This window comes from Dendrobates tinctorius, unplaced genomic scaffold (assembly GCF_039654945.1).
Source record: "Dendrobates tinctorius isolate UK_male_01 unplaced genomic scaffold, ASM3965494v1 ptg000097l, whole genome shotgun sequence".
NCBI classification, from domain to species: Eukaryota; Metazoa; Chordata; class Amphibia; order Anura; family Dendrobatidae; genus Dendrobates; species Dendrobates tinctorius.
The window spans coordinates 14,632,844-14,653,776 of NW_027361765.1; the positions used below are offsets into that span (position 1 = coordinate 14,632,844).

Genomic DNA, 20,933 nt, shown 5'->3' on the forward strand with positions numbered 1-20,933 from the left:
AAAAATTTGGAGAGAGTGATGCATAATGACCCTCTAAAAATTTGGAGAGTGACCATAATGACCCTCTAGAAATTTTGAGAAAGTGAGGCATAATGACCATCTAAAATTCAGAGTTACTTATAATGACACTACATTTGAATTGTCTTTATTCTCCACTGCTGTCATCGGGCAGGGTTGAAAAGTCAGGGCTAATCCAGGGAATGTTCATTTTGAGTGAGGGCTGCATGATGATCCCATAAAGATTTTGAGTGAGGGCCATCTGTTGACCTTATAAAGATTTTGAGTAATGGCAGCCTGATGACCCTATAATGATAATAAGTGAAAGCTGCTTGATGACCCTATAAAGATTTTGAGTGAGGGCCGCCGGATGACCCAACATTTGCATTGGCTTAATTTTTTGCTGCTGTCATCAGATGAAGTTGAAAAGTCTGGGCTAATCCAGGCCATGTTCATTTTGAGTGAGGGCCACATGATGACCCTATAAACATTTTGAGTGAGGGCCGCCTGATGACCCAAAATTTGAATTGGTTTTATGTTCTGCTGCTGTCTTCTGGGGGGGGTAAGAATTCTGGGCCAATATAGGCCTTGTTCATTTTGAGTGGGTGCTATATGATGATCTTATGTTTAAAGTTTTTGAGTGAGAGCCACCTGATGCCCCTGTTGATATGGTGGAGGAGGAGGACAAGAAATGGAAATAATCATAAATGGTATAAACTTTTTTGAGTGGTAAGGGGTGCATGAGAATACACCAGAAAAAAAGGAATTGGCTTTATGTTCCGCTGCTGTCATCCAATGGGGTTGAGAAGTCTGGGCATGTTTATTTTGATAAGATCCAGTCTGTCAGCATTTTCAGTTGACAGTTGATCAGTTATTATGCCCCCGGCAGCACTAAAAACCCGCTCTGACAAAATGCTAGTGGCAGGGCAGGCCAGCACCCCCAAGGCATTGAGGGACAGTTCATGCCACGTGTCCAGTTTGGATACTCAATAGTTATATGGCACAGAGGAATCACGGAGGATGCTGGTATAGTCGGCTAGGTACTACTTCACCATCTTCAAAAACTTTTCCTTCCTTGTCAGTCTAATGAAACAGTCCCAGACCTTTGATAGTGTTCCCCTACCTCTCTTGGACCTGGTGTGCCTCTCACTTGTCTCCCCTCCTTGGTTGCTGCCTGTGTTGTCAGATGGTAATTTTTTTATTAATTGTTCGACTAGGGCCTTCTGGCATTGCATCCTTTTACTAACCCTCTCCGCCAAAGGAAGGAGAGATGGAAAGTTCTCCTTGGCGTGTGGGTCAAGAAGGGTGAACAACCCATTATTGGTGTTGTCCAAAATGCATATAATGCAAGGGTAACATGAAAGGTAGCGGGACGTAAAGTCAGCCTTGTGTGCCAGACTCCCAACAGGCAAATTTTCCCTGTCCCCACTGGGAGAACAACTCTCTGTCTCCTCTGCCTCTTCAGGTCATCCACGTTGAATAGACAGGATGAAGTTGGTGTGGGTAGTGCCCTCTGTGATGCAGGTAACCATCTCTTGTTCCTCCTCCACAGCCTCCTCCTCATTATCACCCAATCCACACTGAGAACATGAGAGTGTGGCTGGGCTGAGTGTGGCGAGGTCAGCTCACGCTGAGTTGACTTTTTCTTTAGAGTGGATCCTCTGGGTCATGGCACCCACCCACCTAGGGTGAGCTGACCTTGTGAGGAACCACCACCTATACAGGGAGTGTCAGGGGCAAGACCAAGGGGGTGAGCCACCACGACTGCTGGCACCAGACAGCCGGCTCAAGTAGACACTAGGTACGAGTGTCTGACGACAAGGACGGGCAGGAAGCAAGACAAGACAAGACGTAAGTTCAAGGTATCATCATTAAGACAAGTTCAGGATAACATTCAGTGCAAAATGTGATAACAAGCAAACACGGCAAGGTGCGTGCAAGGCACGCCAAGGTCCATGGCATGGTACGTGCCAGGAGGCAAGCCTGGTTACCGGCAAGGACATGATGGTATTGGACTACGGATAGCAGGCAGCGATCAACAGGGTCATCAGGTTCCGGAGCTCTGATGGCGATCGGCAGGATCCGGGCATCTGGCAAACCAGGGTACAGGCAAGGAGGCACGACAGATATCCAGGCATGGTGTGTGTCAGGGAACACGCCGAGGTCCAAGGCAGGATTCCAGGCAGGGTGCATGCTAGGGGCACACCAGGATCCAGGGCAAGGTGCAAGGCAGGGTGCATGTGTAGCGGACATGCCAGGGTTCAAATCAAGGTGCAAGGCAAAGTCCTGCGCATGCAGAGAGACATGCCAGGGTCAGGATTCAAGGCAGAGTCCTGCGCATGCAGAGAGACACGCCAGGGTCAGGGATCAAGGCAGAGTCCTGCGCGTGCAAAGAGACACACCAGGGTCAGGGTTCAAGGCAAAGTCCTGCGCGTGCAGAAGGCATGCCAGGGACAGAGTACAGGCTAGGACCTGTGCGTGTGAGAGGGCATGACAGGATACATGGCAAGACCTGCGCGTACTTTTACAGAAGCATGGGGAGGTATGCCATGGGGCAGGCGAGGGCCTGCGCATGCTAAGAGAAGCACGGAAAGCACAGTGCAGAGACAGCATGAGTGCAAGGAAGCACAGAGAGCACGGCTGGGGCACTGGCTAGCTGGACGGGCTGCAGCACAAACAGGCGGGTAAGACTCCAGCGAACCTGACTGGGGCATAGCAGGCGACACAGCTGTCACTGACCGATGAGCACAGCTGAGGCACAAGCAGGCGGGCACAGCTAGGGCGGGCACAGCTGAGGCACAAGCAGGAGGCTAGGAAGGCCAGGTGCATGCAAAGGGCACACGAAGAAACAGGGCAAGGCAAGGCAAGAAACAGGGCAAGGCTAGGCGAGAAACAAGGCAAGGCTAGGCAAGAAACAAGGCAAGACAGGGTATGGAACATGGAGCGGAACATAGGCAGAAACACAGAGCCAGGTCAGAGTGAGAACCGGGCTAGCAGCGGAGCATAGGCTGAAGCCCAGAGCCGGGTCAAGGGAGAACCTTGAGACTAGCGTGGAAATGTGCAAGAGAGCACGATAGGACAGAGTCTTTCAGCGGAGCGTAGGCAGAAGCCCAGAGTCAGGTCAAGGCAGAGACTAGACATGGAAATGTGCAAGAGCACACCATAGGGCAGAGTACGGAAAACCAGGCAGAGACAAGAAACATGAGAAGCACTACAAGGCTCAGAATAGCAAAGACCAGACATGTCGAAACAGGCAAAGGCAGAGAACAGCGGAAGTACTACAAGGCAAAGCGAGGCAAGGACAAACATGGTACGAGATACAACACAAGACATGGCACGAGACAAGAGGCAGAGTACAAGCACAGAGCGTGTGCAGAGATGCACGACAGGACAGAGTACAGGGGCAGAGAATACAGGGAGCGACCGAGCAGCCCAAACAGCTATGCAGGGAAGCAACACAATACTAAGGCCTCGACCATAGGAAGGGGCGGTCTGATATAGCACCATAGCACCTGGACTTCTGGGTCAGGATCAGGGAAGGACTTCCGGTTCAGATCCTCCAGGATCATAGAGAGCGTTGCTAGATCAGACTGGGCTGAACCATAGAGAAGGTCACATGATCAGGGGTTCCAGGATTACATAGAGGATTGCAGAATCAGACAGTGCTGGAACATAGGAACGGTCACATGATCAGGGGTTCCAGGAATACATAGAGGATTGCAGAATCAGATAGCACTGGAACATAGGAAAGGTCACATGATCAGGGGTTCCAGGAATACAGAGGATTGCAGAATCAGAGCAGAGACGGATGGTTACCTAGCAAAGGCGTGCAGCCATGAGGTAAGGCGCACGTGCACACCGCTCCAGGCATCTTGCAGCATGAGACATAACGGGCATGAGAATTCAGTGCAAGTGCACACCGCTTCAGGAGTCATGCGGCATAACAGACATGGCGGGCATGACAGGCATAACAGACATGACGGTCATGATGCTGAGTATTATCACCTTGTGTACATTCTTCCTCCATTTCCACCTGGTCCACACGCAAAGCTTCCTATTTAATTGTGAGCAGCAAGCGTTTGAGTAGACCGTACACAGAAGCGAGATGGTTGCGCTGATTATTGCGCCATCACCGCTCAACAACTTGGCTGATTCATCAAAGTTTTGAAGAACCTCACAGATGTCAGACACCCCAGCACACTCGTTGGTTGTTCTGTGCAAATGTTGACCGAAATACCAACAGGCATGTTGTAGCTGGTATTCAACAACTGCTAACTGCTGTTCACAAATCCTTGACAACATAAAGTATGCAATGTGGAGTTCCAGCGTGAGGTAACATTGCACATCACAAACTGGTGTAAGAGATGGAGGAAATCCAGATGGAACTTTCCTTGTCATTGGTAGCACTTGTGCCATCCCAGGGTCTGACCCGGTCCCAGTCTCCACTAGGTTCTCCCAGTGTGCAGTCAGGGAAATGTAGTGTCCCTAGCCACAAGTACTTGTCCACTTTTCAGTTGTTAAGTTGACCTTCCCGGTAACTGCATTGGTCAAGACAGAGTTGATGTTATGAGACACGTGCTGGTGTAAGGCAGGGATGGCAAACCGATTAAAATAGTGCCAGCTGGGGACCAAGTACCGAGGGACATCTGCTACCATGAAGTTGCGGAAAGTCTCATTGTCCACAAGCCTAAACGTCAACATTTCCAGGGCAAGCAGTCAGGAAATGAGCTTCTTTAGTGTTTGGGCCTGTGGCTGAGTGGCTGGCTATTTTCACTTGCATTCCAAGGCTTGAGGTAGGGACAGCTGACCGCTGCCCTGGAATTATGAGTTGGACAGGGGACTGGCAAGCACGTAGCACAAGGGAAGAGGCAGTGGTGTCATTAGCAGACATTGATTGTGGACCCAGGCATTTGGCCCAGCTAGTTGGTGCTTTGATGAAGTGTGCTTGAGCATGATGGTGATGGTCAGGCTGATAGTGGTCAGGCCCCTCATGATCTTGGTTTGGCGCAGGTTGAAAATGACCATTCTTTTATCATCTGCACTGCCTTTAAAAAAGCACCAGACTGGGGAACCCCTAATCCTTGGCCTGGGAACTTACTGCATGTGAGTGCTTTGGGGAACAGTTCCCCTCCTTCTCACTCTGGCCACCCCACTGCCTTTTCCTGCCTGTTGCAGTGCAATGGATCCCTCCCCTTCTGCACTGCTGTCTTTGCTCAACATGGCACCTTCCCAGGTTGGGTCAGTGACTTCATTGTCTTCCACCTAATCTTCCATTACCGCACTCTGGTCCTCCTGATTTCTTGACTTAACAACATCACTTGTTGGTAACTGTGTCTTATCATCTACCTCTTGAGACACTAATTGTCGTTGCCCACTGTCGTCTTCTTCTGACTGTGACTGCTCAAATATTCTGGCATCACTACACCTGAGCTTTTCATGTCACTCTCTCTTGAAATGTGCAGACCGATAGCCTATAAGCAATAAATGGAAAAGTAAAGAGCTCCTCGGAATGTCCGAGTGTGGGATAACTTGTCTCCTGGGACTCGCCATGGAGGGAGGAAGGACGATCAGTGTGAGGATTATGTGGTCCAGACTCTTGGATTGTGAGATTGGACTGTGTGGAAGAACGCTGGTGCTGGTAAACATACTGGAAGAATTATCTGCCATCCAAATGATCAACTGTTCACACGTCCTGGCTTCAAGAGTGGTGCCCCACGCCCCCTGCAAAGTGGGACAAGAAGCTAGGTCTCGTGGATTAGCAAGCTTGTTGAGCTCCTGCAGCAGGCAGAGTTTCACCTGTCCCATGACCTTGGCCTCTACAGTGCACCATCAGCAGCAAGTCCACTTCCCTATCCCTTACAGCACAACTTGCACATTTTGAATTAGGTATATATGCCTGAAAACTTTCATGTATTAATCAGGAAAAAAAATATTAAGCCCTGACAATGACTTATTTTAACAGTTGAGCAGCAGTAGTACACAAGTTCTGCAACAGTAATATTAAGCACTTACTAGATGTCTCTAATCCTAAACTTTGCCTATACTGAATGTAGGTAAGAGTAGTTTTAGTACAAAAAAGAAAATATTTAGCTCTGACAAGGACAGCTGTTTTAATGCTGCTACAACAGCAGTGGTGGTGTACTAGTACTACAATGGTAATATTAAACTTGGCCTAGATGCCTCTAACCCTAAACTTTCCCCCCACTAAATACAGGTAACAACAATTTTACCATAGAAAGAAAAATATTTAGCCCTGACAAGCACTGTTGTTTTAATGGTGCAATAGCAGCACACCTACAAGTATTGAAATGGTAATATTAGACCCTGCCTAGATGCCGCTAATCCTAAACTTTCCTTCCATGGAATGCAGGTAACAGCAGATTTATTACAGAAAGGAAAATATTTAGCCCTGAAAAGGACTGTTTTAATGCTGCATGAATTGTATACATGTATTGCAATATCAAGATTATTAAACTCTGACTTATCCCTGCTCTAAACTAGGGTCTCCCTTTGTTAACAATTCTCTTTGAATTGCTTCCTGAACACATTGTACCGAGCATTGCGTCACCGGGTCTTATATAGTAATGCCAGGAGCCAACATGGCTACGGCATTACTGTGCATGACAGGCAATTCCTGCATGCTCATTGGCTGTCTATCAGGCATCAAATATACAGGACAAGGATTTGAGCATGGTGCCCAAGCACCCTGATGCTTGATCGAGTATCGAGCAGCGGGGAGCAGGCTCGCTCATCACTATTCAAATTGTTTTGAAAAGCTTGTTTCCATTTTTACATCACATGCACATTATTAATAAGTCTATCGATCTTGTGATGTCCATAGTTTCAAAATATATTATACATATACTAATATACATATACTCTATATATATATTCACATATCTCCCTCGAAGAAAGTATTTTAATTATTATGAACGCAATATTTTCATTGATATATACAGTTGTGGCCAAAAGTATTGACACCCCTGCAATTCTGTCAGATAATACTCAGTTTCTTCCTGAAAATGATTAGAAACACAAATTCTTTGGTATAATTATCTTCATTTAATTTGTCTTAAATGAAAAAACACAAAAAGAATTGTCCTAAAGCCAAATTGGATATAATTCCACACCAAACATAAAAAAGAGGGTGGACAAAAGTATTGGCACTGTTCGAAAAATCATGTGATGCTTCTCTAATTTGTGTAATTAACAGCACCTGTAACTTACCTGTGGCACCTACCAGGTGTTGGCAATAACTAAATCACACTTGCAGCCAGTTGACATGGATTAAAGTTGACTCAACCTCTGTCCTTGTGTGTACCACATTGAGCATGGAGAAAAGAAAGAAGACCAAAGAACTGTCTGAGGACTTGAGAAACCAAATTGTGAGGAAGCATGAACAATCTCAAGGCCATCTCCAAAGACCTGAATGTTCCTGTGTCTACCGTGTGCAGTGTCATCAAGAAGTTTAAAGCCCATGGCACTGTGGCTGACCTCCCTAGATGTGGACGGAAAAGAAAAATTGACTAGAGATTTCAACCCAAGATTGTGCTGATGTTGGATAAAGAACCTCGACTAACATCCAAACAAGTTCAAGCTGCCCTGCAGTCCGAGGGTACAACAATGTCAACTCGTACTATCCGTCGGCATCTGAATGAAAAGGGACTTTATGGTAGGAGACCCAGGAAGACCCCACTTCTTACCCCGAGACATAAAAAAGCCAGGCTGGAGCTTGCCAAAACTTACCTGAAAAAGCCTAAAACGTTTTGGAAGAATGTTCTCTGGTCAGATGAGACAAAAGTAGAGCTTTTTGGGCAAAGGCAACAACATAGAGCTAACAGGAGAAAAAAGAGGCATTCAAAGAAAAAAAACACGGTCCCTACAGTCAAACATGGCGGAGGTTCCCTGATGTTGTGGGGTTGCTTTGCTGCCTCTGGCACTGGACTGCTTGACCGTGTGCATGGCATTATGAAGTCTGAAGACTACCAACAAATTTTGCAGCATAATGTAGGGCCCAGTGTGAGAAAGCTGGGTCTCCCTCAGAGGTCATGGGTCTTCCAGCAGGACAATGACCCAAAACACACTTCAAAAAGCACTAGAAAATGGTTTGAGAGAAAGCACTGGAGATTTCTAAGGTGGCCAGCAATGAGTCCAGACCAGAATCCCAAAGAACACCTGTGGAGAGATCTAAAAATGGCAGTTTGGAGAAGGCACCCTTTAAATATCAGGGACCTGGAGCAGTGTGCCAAAGAAGAATGGTCCAAAATTCCAGCAGAGCATTGTAAGAAACTCATTGATGGTTACCGGAAGCGATTGGTCGCAGTTATTTTGGCTAAAGGTTGTGCAACCAAGCATTAGGTTGAGGGTGCCAATACTTCTGTCTGGCCCATTTTTGGAGTTTTGTGTGAAATGATCAATGTTTTGCTTTTTCCTTCATTCTCTTTTGTGTTTTTTCATTTAAGACAAATTAAATGAAGATAATAATACCAAAGAATGTGTGTTTGCAATCATTTTCAGGAAGAAACTGAGTATTATCTGACAGAATTGCAGTGGTGTCAATACTTTTGGCCACAACTGTATATAGCAATGAAAATATTGTGTGCTTGTGTAATATTTTATAATATTTTTATTTGTTTATCTGTCTGATAAGAAAAGTGCTAGCCTATCTAATTCTTTTACTAGAAAGATCTCCAAAAGCATTTTGCAAATTTCTTCATTACAAAATGAAATCTATATCCAACAGGACCATGAAATAAATCTCAGCAAAAATACCTTGGCTTGCAATATTGCATACAATCAGACAAGTCTGAATTATTCATTACAAGCTAAATATGTAATGCTGGGCCCTTAAACCCCTGGGAATGCTAAAAATACTGGCAGGTGTTGAAATAAGATGTTGTAAAGGTTGTAGATTCACACCTTAAAATCTATGTTCTTTCCTATGTTAAGGCACTTTAGCTACTGCAAACCGATGTAATTGTAAATGGTACAAAAAAAATCAATATGACCTACAGTAGGGGAAATGCTTCCCAAGTATGCTCTTAAAGGAGCAGTTTAGTTAAAAAAAAATTCTATCAAAACAATTTATGTATCCTCATTCCAAATATTACAAAGATTTAGTAGATAGATGATGAAAGATAGACGTGAATTAGATAGTCTTGCAAAGTTCAGGGACATCAACTTCGTGGGAGACTCCCTTAGAGTGATTGTGTTTATTTTTACTCTACTCTTACAGCTGTGGCCAAAAGTATTGACACCCCTGCAATTCTGTCAGCTAATACTCAGTTTCTTCCTGAAAATGATTGCAATCACAAATTCTTTGGTATTATTATCTTCATTTAATTTGTCTTAAATGAAAAAACACAAAAGCACATGAAGCAAAAAGCAAAACATTGATTATTTCACACAAAACTCCAAAAATGGGCCAGACAAAAGTATTGGCACCCTCAGCCTAATACTTGGTTGCACAACCTTTAGCCAAAATAACTGACCAACCGCTTCCAATAACCATCAATAAGTTTCTTACAATTCTCTGCTGGAACTTTAGACCATTCTTCTTTGGCAAACTGCTCCAGGTCCCTGATATTTGAAGGGTGCCTTCTCCAAACCGACATTTTTAGATCTCTCCACAGGTGTTCTATGGGATTCAGGTCTGGACTTATTGCTGGCCACCTTAGAAATCTCCAGTGCTTTCTCTCAAACCATTCTCTAGTGCTTTTTGAAGTGTGTTTTGGGTCATTGTCCTGCTGGAAGACCCATGACCTCTGAGGGAAACCCAGCTTTCTCACACTGGGCCCTACATTATGCTGCAAAATTTGTTGGTAGTCTTCAGACTTCATAATGCCATGCACACAGGTCAAGCAGTCCAGTGCCAGAGGCAGCAAAGCAACCCCAAAACTTCCGGGAACCTCCGCCATGTTTGACTGTAAGGACCGTGTTCTTTTCTTTGAATGACTCTTTTTTTCTCCTGTAAACTCTATGTTGATGCCTTTGCCCAAAAAGCTCTACTTTTGTCTCATCTGACCAGAGAACATTCTTCCAAAACGTTTTAGGCTTTTTCAGGTAAGTTTTGGCAAACTCCAGCCTGGCTTTTTTATGTCTCGGGGTAAGAAGTGGGGTCTTCCTGGGTCTCCTACCATACAGTCCCTTTTCATTCAGACGCCGATGGATTGTACGGGTTGACACTGTTGTACCCTTGGACTGCAGGGCAGCTTGAACTTGTTTGGATGTTAGTCGAGGTTCTTTATCCAACATCCGCACAATCTGGCATTGAAATCTCTTGTCAATTTTTCTTTTCCGTCCACATCTAGGGAGGTTAGCCACAGTGCCATGGGCTTTAAACTTCTTGATGACACTGCGCACGGTAGACACAGGAACATTCAGGTCTTTGGAGATGGACTTGTAGCCTTGAAATTGTTCATGCTTCCTCACAATTTGGTTTCTCAAGTCCTCAGACAGTTCTTTGGTCTTCTTTCTTTTCTCCATGCTCAATGTGGTATACACTAGGACACAGGACAGAGGTTGAGTCAACTTTAATCCATGTCAATTGGCTGCAAGTGTGATTTAGTTATTGCCAACACCTGTTTGATGCCACAGGTAAGTTACAGGTGCTGTTAATTACACAAATTAGAGCAGCATCACATGATTTTTCGAACAGTGCCAATACTTTTGTCCACCCTCTTTTTTATGTTTGGTGTGGAATTATATCCAATTTGGCTTTAGGACAATTCTTTTTGTGTTTTTTCATTTAACACAAATTAAATGTAGATAATAATACCAAAGAATTTGTGTTTGCAATCATTTTCAGGAAGAAACTGGGTATTATCTGACAGAATTGCTGGGGTGTCAATACTTTTGGCCACAACTGTAAATACAGGTTTTGACGCTCCTTGACAGTCATAGTGAAAGCTAGACATTACTGTATGAAATTAGGAAGAATAACCATGACATCTTTGACCCTTGGTTGTACCCACCTTGTAAGCACTACCCACTACCCTACAGTGTGTATGGAAAGTATTCAGACCCTTTTACATTTTTCACTCCTTGTTTTATTGCAGCCATTTGGTAAATTCAAAAAACAACAACACAACAAATTTTTCACACTAGCTTTGTCAGGGGGAGTGTCAGAAAAAGAGCATATAAAGTATATGTTAAATGTTTAACTAATGACCATTGACAACTTATTATGCATATATTTACTAAATCAAAAGGGCTGATATTTAGAATAATGACATACAACAGCCTATCCCATGATATGTACCAAAAATGCATAGATAAACAGGAGATCCATGGCTTGTGTACTTGAAATTCACCCCCAAGTGATGTGCCAACTAAAAGCTGCCTATCCCATGATGTGTATCTTAAGTGAATGGTTAAAAAGCCTACCCTGAGATAAGTGCTTATTGGATAGTGAAACTTTGTGTCATGGAGGCATTACCCAATGAGGATCCTTATGAGCGGCGCATACGCAGATGGGTGCCTCAGGTACACAACTCTTTTTACTAGTGTTTACACGAAACAGCTGTCACGTACTTGCCTTCTTATGTCTCCTCATGTGCCGACCATAACAAAGTGCTGCTTTTTTCATGTACTAGTGGTAAGTTCTTTATTGCTCACAATTTTGTACTGCTACATCTCAAGCTGAGCACCACTATGTTTGGTAATCTGCTATTAATATTTCCCTAAATGCATTCCTGGAGGGTGTGTAAGCAGTGCCAGCATTTCTGCCTTTTTTAATACTTGTAAACATGCCTATCCACTTTTGATTTATTGCTCCACATTATAGTGATTAGTGGACATCAGAGCAGATTTTTCAGAAGTTTTGTGTGTGCCCTTCTAGGCTCAGAATACCTCTGTCATACCTAGCAAGTTGAGATGTATACATGATCAAGGGGCACGTGGGATAGAATCTTGACCATTATTATCATTCAACTGCCTGTAGAAGCATGAAGTCAGATTAATATGTAATTTGCTGATGTCAGGTACCTTTTGACTTTTTTCCTTTCCAAGCTTGTAAGGGGCTATCACTTTAATTATCATCTGCACCACACCATCTGTTTTTCACATGCACTGTTGTTTAGCTGCACAGGGAAGACTTCAACCTGAAGAAGCAGCCACCAGGCTGATCTTTTGAAATTCGAATTTGCCAGCTTTGCCTTATTTTTTCCCCAAATTTGATTCACAGTGACTACAGTAAATTTGCTTTGAATCTCAATAATGCATACCTCTGATTGCTCAGAAAATGTTTTTAGAACAGCCTTACTAATGTCCAAGTGTCCTCTACTTATCTGACTTGATGGTGCCAGGTGGTAACCAACAGTCAGTTTAAGAATCCATTGCACTAATCAAATGTTTAGGCTACTTAAATTGTAATAACAGTCCAAAAATTATTCGGTATTGGGAGCAAATGCCTGCCTTGCTGTTAGTATATACGGATGTAATATTGGGGCAATCACAAAAATGAAGTCTGCAAAAAAAAATTTAATTTTACAACACGCAAACTTTGTAAAGTAGACAGTTATGTTTAAATTTCTGGAATGCAGAGGCTTTTTTTCTTTAAAAATTCAATAAGTAAGTTATAGCTTGCCCGTCTCACAAGCCAGGATGCACACTATCACACACTAGCACAGCTTTCAGGATATTTCTTCAGAAGCAAAATTGGGACAGCTAGGCATTAAACTGCCTACCAAGTTTGCAGTGTGAGAAAAATAATTTTAAAAAGCTGTTATTGGGGGGTGTTAGTGGGGGGCACAGTACTGAGCGCAGGGAGTGTAAGAACTAAGGCTCGCATTGGGCACAGGACCTGAGACTAAGCAGTCACGTGATCGCAGGAGTGATGGTGGGGGCAGAGCCTCCACTCGTCAGGATGGGGAAGCAGCCGTGAGCACGGTGTTACTGGGCACAGAACAACAACGTAGTCAGTGGGGAGCCAAGGGTCAAAAGCCAAAAGAGAGCGAGGTACCTAGGGATAAGGCAGAAGAGGAAAACTGAGATGAGCCAATGGGTCAGAGAAGCAGGAAGGACAGGGCAGTACCGAGCAGAAAACAGAGGCAGAAGTCAGGGGACAAACCGGGTCATACACAGCAAGCTCACACTCACAGAGGTACAACGATTACAGATGAGTAACCTGGGTCAGCTACCTTTAACCGAGTACACGGAAGTATCACCGAAAAAAGACCAAGGAACAACCAACATTAAATAGCCTCCCCAGAACCAAAGAGAGGTAAACTAAACTTACCCCTGACCTGACCAGGACTGAGGCAGAACCATCCTGTCCAGAGTCATGATACTGTTAGTGCAGTATGTCACAAATCAATAAATTCATTGACCATGCAGATACACCACTTCCCTTTCACTTTGGATAATTATTCACAGGCTAAACTACCACTTCCATATTCAATATGACTCACCGCTGTAGTAAGTACACCACACTCAGATTTAGGCCTTTGTCTATCCCTAATGAGCTATGCACGCTGTCTTCCTATCCATAGGCTGTAGCATTCTAAAATGCCACTGCTAGTCCTGCCCTCATCTTTTATTCTGGCCGTGATATCCCTCACTGATTTGGCTGTGCTAGACCATGTGATGTGATAGCTGCAAGGTACAGTATTAAGGGGAAAGACCATGTGGATGCACCTGATCCAGCTGTTTGGCTGCTGCAATATTCAGCAGTGTGTGAAATGGTGCTGAGCATTTGTTTTTTTGCAATCCTCAAAAATTGAATCACAAATTGTTCCAGTTCACTGAGATCTGGGAATATCAGGAAATTCAACTCAGAGTCAATCTGCAGCGGATCGATCTCCTCATCTCGCTCTCACAGTTACATTTTTTACATGAATGTGTATTACATATTCTAGTTGTCACATTTTACATGGTTTATTTGGGATTACACGTGTTTCTATTTTGTATTATCTTAAATGCACTTTAACATTATGCATTGTCTTTTTTAGGTATTTCTTTCATGTTACCAGTGTTTTTTTTCTCTAATAATGGTATTTAAGGGTGACCACTTGCTGGTTAGTCTGGATGATATTATTATCCAGGTCCCATGATGGTCCTTTATGTTTTTAGGTCCCTGTTTCTTGTCACCTGGAGAAAGCATCATTTTCAGTTCCTTTTCCCAAGCCAGGAGGTAGGAGATTTAAGAAGGGTATTATCAATTAACTGTATGTCAAGAAATTTGTCATAAAGAATACCCAGTTTTCCCAGGAGCAAAGATCATTGAGCAGGTTGGCTGGATCCAAAGACCAGAGGATCATTTATAGACATTACTGGAGTGGGTATATTGTGAAGTACTGTATATGCAGGCTTCTAATCTACTTCCAAGCCTAAAGGGAGTCCTTTGCGCTTTTGTTATTGGGATTATTTCACGTCGTTCGTCCAATCAACCTGGTTGACCGTCAAAAATGTACTGGGTCAATGGGATCTTTTGCAGTTCCTTTCACATCCACCATCCCACTCATTTAAATGTTAAAACATGCTAAATTATTTAGTTCTCTGTAAAAATGTAGTTCTTTGCTAAAACTAAAATACATTGTCAAGATTTTAGAATACATCAGGCAACAGACAAAAATAGACACCACAGCAATGCAACAGTGATTATAGCTACTGGCAATAATGGCCAACCATTAACCCTTTGTGTCTGTCACCGCCAAGAACAGATGTGACAACAGGCATAAAATAAAAAAAACTGACATAAATTCATAAAAAAAACTGAATCAGTATACAAAACCTTTAAGTAAATCTCAAATAGTAGAACATGAGAATGTTTCCTAATGACTATGAAATAATGAATGGTGAATCAATTTCTCGCAACGTTATGTATAATACATTGCAGGACTGGAATAAATTGTATAAATAAGAAAAGACTATATTAATACTAAGCCCAGCAGCACAAAAGGCTCTTATTCCATACTAATAGGATTGTATGATGGCTCTTCTTCATCAGTGCAGATGTTCCCAGTGTCTCTAGCAGCAATCACTAGATTTTGGTATTCTGCTCCCATTCAGCTGAGTTTGAATATGCCTCCGATTTTTAAGTGATATAATTTACTGAAGAGCTGTATGTTTAATCATGACTGACAGTTTTCATTAGCAGCTGGGGCTCATAAGTAATCTGGCATTCTGCTCAGGCACACAGCTTTACTACAGCTTCTTAAAGATGATTTCTACCGGCACAAATTAATACCCATCAGCATTAGAAAGCAAAGACAGCTTCTGTATCAGCTCTGTAGATTTATGTTGGGTATGTTACACTGCTTATTGTCTGCTCGTTAGAAAACTAATGGGTCTTTTGAAAATCAAAATCCTTTGGATAAACAGTACAGATACTTAATTATGTGATAACCTGTGACAGTAAAAAATATACAGTAGACAGGTACAGTTTTAGAGTATATAAATGGACCACAACTAAGTTTATTACTTAATGCAACCCACCATGACACGTGGCTGTCTTAAAATTTCATGTAAACTTGGAGATATGTTTCCGTATAGAAAAGATGCTGCAGATTTTCCTGCTGTTGAACTACATAGGGAAAAATTCACTGCATAAATTGACTTGTGGGGATTTCTAAATTGAAATCTACATGAAAAACAGCACTGTATCAATCCTATGAGGATATATTGCTTAAATCTGAGTTACTGTCAGGGCTTGTTCACACGATCGTATAACTCAGACGAGTGCTATCTGCGGTTTTGACAGATAGCACTTGTAACTGTCTTATTTTGTGGGGCTGGCACGTCCAGTTTTTTCCTCGGACCGATTGATCCGAGAAAAGAAATCACAGCATGCACAATTTGCCTCCGAGAATCAGATTGGACTCGTCCATTTAAGTCTATGGATACATAAAAAAAGGAAGGAGAGAAAACTGTCATATGCACTAGACCTTAAAGACAATAGAAATGAGAAACTGATATAGTAATAAAGTTCTATAGTTAAAAAAGCCCTGAGTGCTGCTAAATCAATAAAATCCATAAATATATAGATACTTTAGTGAAGCTCACCATCACCTTGAAAATTGGTCATAACACCAGTCATAAACTGATTTGAAGTAAAATTTTGTACGTGCATGGTTCAACTTCCGGAGACAAACTGAGACCTCAATACATATTTTTATTCATTTTTTAAAATAAAATGCACTTTTTGCACATGAGCTATGCCTGCAGGCACCCTATAACCAAGAAAAAGAAACACTGGCTCCAATAGTGCAATATTGTAACAATTCAGCAAAAACTTTACAAATTAAAAAGCATGTAAAAGCACAAGTGTTCAGACAGATGGAATCATACAGTGGTAGAGTTGGAAGGGACCTCCAGTGTCATAATGTTCAACCCCCTGTCCAATGTGTGATTCACTAACCATCTCAGATGTCTTACCAGCCTCTGTTTGAAGACTTTGTAAGATAGCGCTCACTGTATCTGCTGGGGGACACTCGCTTAGCAACGGGATTAAGGCACACAGGAATGGTTTTCTCACTGAAACAGTCTATTTGGTTTATTTACTCAGCATAAACCGCATATCGTAAAGTCCCTTTCATTACATCAGTGAAACATATTATGACCACCAGTCTGTTCATGTAGCAGATACAACCTCTCTGCCATCTCTTGCAACCTCCTTGTCTGAGGTTACCTTCCAGGAGCTCTGCTCCACACGCTGACTTCATGTCAGTCCTGGCTTCCAGGGAAACTGCCTTACTATGATCACTATCCCATACGATGACTTGCTCGGCAAGGTCCCACCTGACAGTTCCAGACCCTTAGAAGATTGGTTGCTTACCCAACACAGTTAGCAGTCACAGGCTCTGCAGGTACATGCACCATGTGCTATTCAGGATTCCAGTCCTCTTGCAGGACCTTTCAACACAGAGAGCATGTGACCAAACAACTGTCTCATTGTATCCTATGAGACCCACCCCTTCATGTGAGGTGTGTGGTTAGATAGACCCACCCAGGTCTCCAGCTAACCCTGCAAGCCCGTCCCTTATAAACTAAACAATGTTCCTGGAACTACAGGTCCCAGAGCAACATTTCAGGCTTACAGCACAGAGGACCTACTCCTCTGCGACAGATAGCGGCCAGTCAAAACAATGCTGGTCACTGTCTCACATATTCCCCTCTCTGTTCAAACTTGTGGGGCTGAACACATGTCATAAACCAGGGGCCTTGAGACAGGGCATCCATGTCATATTGCCCTACCAGTTGAGAGAGCCTTCTCAGTCATTTTTGAGTATCAGGTCCTGAAACATAGTCCATCACTGTTGCTAAATTCCTGTCCATGAACAATGCCCTATAGGACATTGTCACCTCCCTTTTTGGAGTCATTACTAGGTTAGGCATCCCTGCCCCCAGCGGTCAGTATGTAGGTACAAATCCTTTGCGCCCCACTAACTACTATCAGGCCTTGGGCTTCAGCCCTTGACTCATAGTCTGTCCATGTCACCAGACCCTTTTTAGTCACATCTCTCAAGTATGCCTCTTTACCAGACCTCTCTCTCCATGACCGCCTCCAATGGTTGGTGCAGTTGAGAGACTCACATTCGAGCCTACTGTCTGGTCTGAGTCTGACCCATCTAGTACGCTACTGGGTCTCCCATCTAGGTCACTCAGCACTGAGCTAACACAGGAGTCACTACTTCTAACTCTTCCATTCTTTACGGAACTACTTCATTTCTCCAGACCTTGTTTTGAGAGTGGTCACCATCTTCTTTCTATTTCCTGCAGCTGTTGATTAATCTGCAGTCTGTCAAGTCTTAGTTGCTCTATCTCCCTTAGGTATGCCACCTGATATTCAAGGAGCATTTGGATATTCCTAAGGCTTTCGATTGACCCGACAATGATGAATGGAACCATCCCAATTTCACCAGCTACCTGGGCTTCATCATCAGCCGGAACCCTCACTCTCGCCACACTGGATTTATTCACAATTTCCTGCATCACTTTTCCAAGTCTCTCAATGACTTTCCTCACCAGACTTCTGGGCACTTGAACAATGTCTTCCACAAAGCCCAGCTGACTTTTAGCTTTCCTGGCATGCTCATCTGTTTCGTGCGGAGGCAGTGTAGGTGCATGTCATTAGGGATAGCCATCCGCTTCACTGTGACTTCCCTAGTCAACAGTATGACCAACTGCTGAGTCTCTGGCACCCAGTACACACTACATGCTTCTACTGTCTTTCTAAAGGACTCATGCACAGCCTCACTGGCACACGTCCTTGGGTACCTCTACTACGCACCTGAAGAGCGAAGTCTTATTCTCTTCATGGACGGACAGCTCCTGCTTTGCCTTGGACATTCTTATCAAGTCATCTGCCACGACCGGGTGTTTGTCTTGTTCAGCTCTTAGCGCAAACTGTCCCTGAGTTTTACAATTTTCAAGACCCCTCGTCAAGATGGCCATTTGCAGCTCTGCCTTGTTACCACTCTGGCACTGTTGCTGCAAGTCTACGACCAGCAACTCCTTCTCTTGTAGTAATCCTCTTAATGCTTCTCTGAGCACCTCCATATCTTTCCATGTGGCCTTGTTCACAGTTTGACACATTGACAGGTGACCTCTGAGCTCAGAGACTGCCTTCTCCAGCTTATCCACTCTGAGCTCAGATGCTTGTCTTAGGACCTTCTCTTGTTTGACATGCTCGTTTACTGTCTCTTTAACTCTGGAAGAGTACTCACATCTTGAATAAAAGCACAAGACACTGCTTTTTCTTTATTAATATCCTCAAAGAGTGCAAATTATTCAGCCTCTTTGCGCCCTTTACATTTTCGGCGATGGGAGGAAGACTTGCCATTTGTACCTGGGTCAACCTTACTACACTCTTTTCCCCTTGCGTCACTGTATGAATGGGAGTCACCCCTACTCAGTCTGTCATCCTTGAACCAGCAGTCCCCACTTAAACAGTTGTTGGACCCCTCTCCTGGAGCTACCCCACTTCTAACGGTCATGCTTTCTGGTATTGCTTCCACCGTCATGTCACCAAGTTGGGCCCGTCCACAATTTTCCTTGGTCATGCCTAACTTAGGACTGTCAACTCTAGGGGATGCATTCACCATATTCTTACCTCCTATACACATCAATTCAACAGACTTTTTTCCCTTTATCCACCAGTCCCATAGGGCTTCTAAGTCGCGACCTATTACCATAGGGACTACATCCACTTTGTGGTACGTGGAAACCTCAGCCATGTCAATGTAGAGGAAGGCTGTAAAAACTCTTTTAACGTCCTCACATGTGCCACTTACTTTCATCTTTGTCCCAGGCGACATAGAGCAATGAAACAAAGAGTGAAAAATTTACAAGGGTCTGAATACTTTCTGTACACACTGTAAATACTTAAATGCTGCTACCAGTCATTGACAGCAATATTTAAATGAGATTAATATTCTGTGCCAGGGTTTTCAACCAACTAAAAAAAATTTCTGGACACCTGGATTCAAATTCACAGATGGCCTCAAATTTTTGCAGATACAGTATTTCACACGCCCCCTAAAAATAACATGCCTCCTAAAGACCATGCCCCTAAAGACCAAAATAGGTGTTCTCGTACAAAGAAAGGAATGTCAGAGAATGAAAATTATACATGACCTGTCTGTGGTCCATAGATAACCAATGTAGAAAGCTGATCAAATGTTTACAATTATGGTCACAGATCCAAGTCTCCTAAGGGGACTAAAAAATACAGTAAAATGAAAAACAAAGGTTGGAAAATACTGAAAAAAATAAGATATGTAAAAGTTTAAATCAACACCCTTTCTCCTTCAAAAATAAAGAAATCATAAAATGTAAAAAAAAAAATAAACATATTTCATACCTTTGTGCCCAAAAAAGTCAGATCTATCAAAATATACAATCAATTACCCTGTAGGCTAAAACCAACAAATATACAGCGGAAAGTCAGAATTTCCACTTATCAGTTTCCACGTTTACCACAAAGATGCAATAAGCAACCAAAATTACATAAATACCCCAAAAAGGTATCAATAAATACATCGGCTCAGAGCACAAAATGCAAGTTCACACAAAACTTAGTTGACAACTATGGCATTCCCATAATCATAATGACCTGCAAAATCAAGCTGTCAGATCATTTTCCTTGTAGAATGATAATTGTAAAAACAAACCCAATAAAACAATGGTGGAATTGCATTTTTATTTTTTTTACAGAATTTTAGAGCATTTGGATATTTCTCTGTTTTCCAGTACATTGTATGGTAAAATGAATGGTACTACTAGCACCGTAAAAACCAAGCTCTCTTTCAGCTATGTCGATGAAAATTAAAAAATGTATGCCTCTTTTAATAAGGGGAGTAAGATCGACATGTGAACATAGCTATATATTTTTATTTTATAGTAGAGAATTTTTCATTGTCATCAGAACAAATATTGTTCTATTACTATAGCATGAATAATCCTAACAGTGTGTAATATGCTCACTATATACACCCTGTTAGAAATTAGCTTTGCTTGTTCAATCGGTCATCATGTGACCACTTGTATGTGATTTGTATACTTGATGCGGCCACATGTCAACTAGATTCCCACAACTAGCTTCTTTTTTTGCTTCCTTAAAGAAGTACCCGGCAGCTAACCAGAGGTAAGCAAATTGCATATGATTGGCCATGTGAGGACACCTTGAACCAGCAAGCAAGACAGAATCATAACAGTGTGAATAATACACACTGTTAGGATTTGTCATGCTAAAGTGTCAGAAGAAAAAATGATTTAGCCTCGAAAGCCCCATTTAAGATTGTGTAACTTCAGAATTATACAATTATCTTATGTTATAAGAATTATCAAACTAATATACTGGGTTCTTTTTCCCAACAGTGGGGATACCCGCAATCACATTCAATCCATCAACGTACTATAAATCCAATATGTTTGTGTCACATACTTACCTCACCGCAATACCTCTGCTGGCAATTGTCACATTGACCACATGGTAA

General features: G+C 42.9%; 1 protein-coding gene across 2 annotated transcripts in view; it reads right to left on the minus strand.

The window, feature by feature from the left end:
• The window catches only part of ENTREP2 (endosomal transmembrane epsin interactor 2), a 1,465,465-nt gene that overhangs the window by 428,216 nt on the left and 1,016,316 nt on the right, over positions 1-20,933 (minus strand). The gene's annotated exons all lie outside the window — the stretch shown is intronic.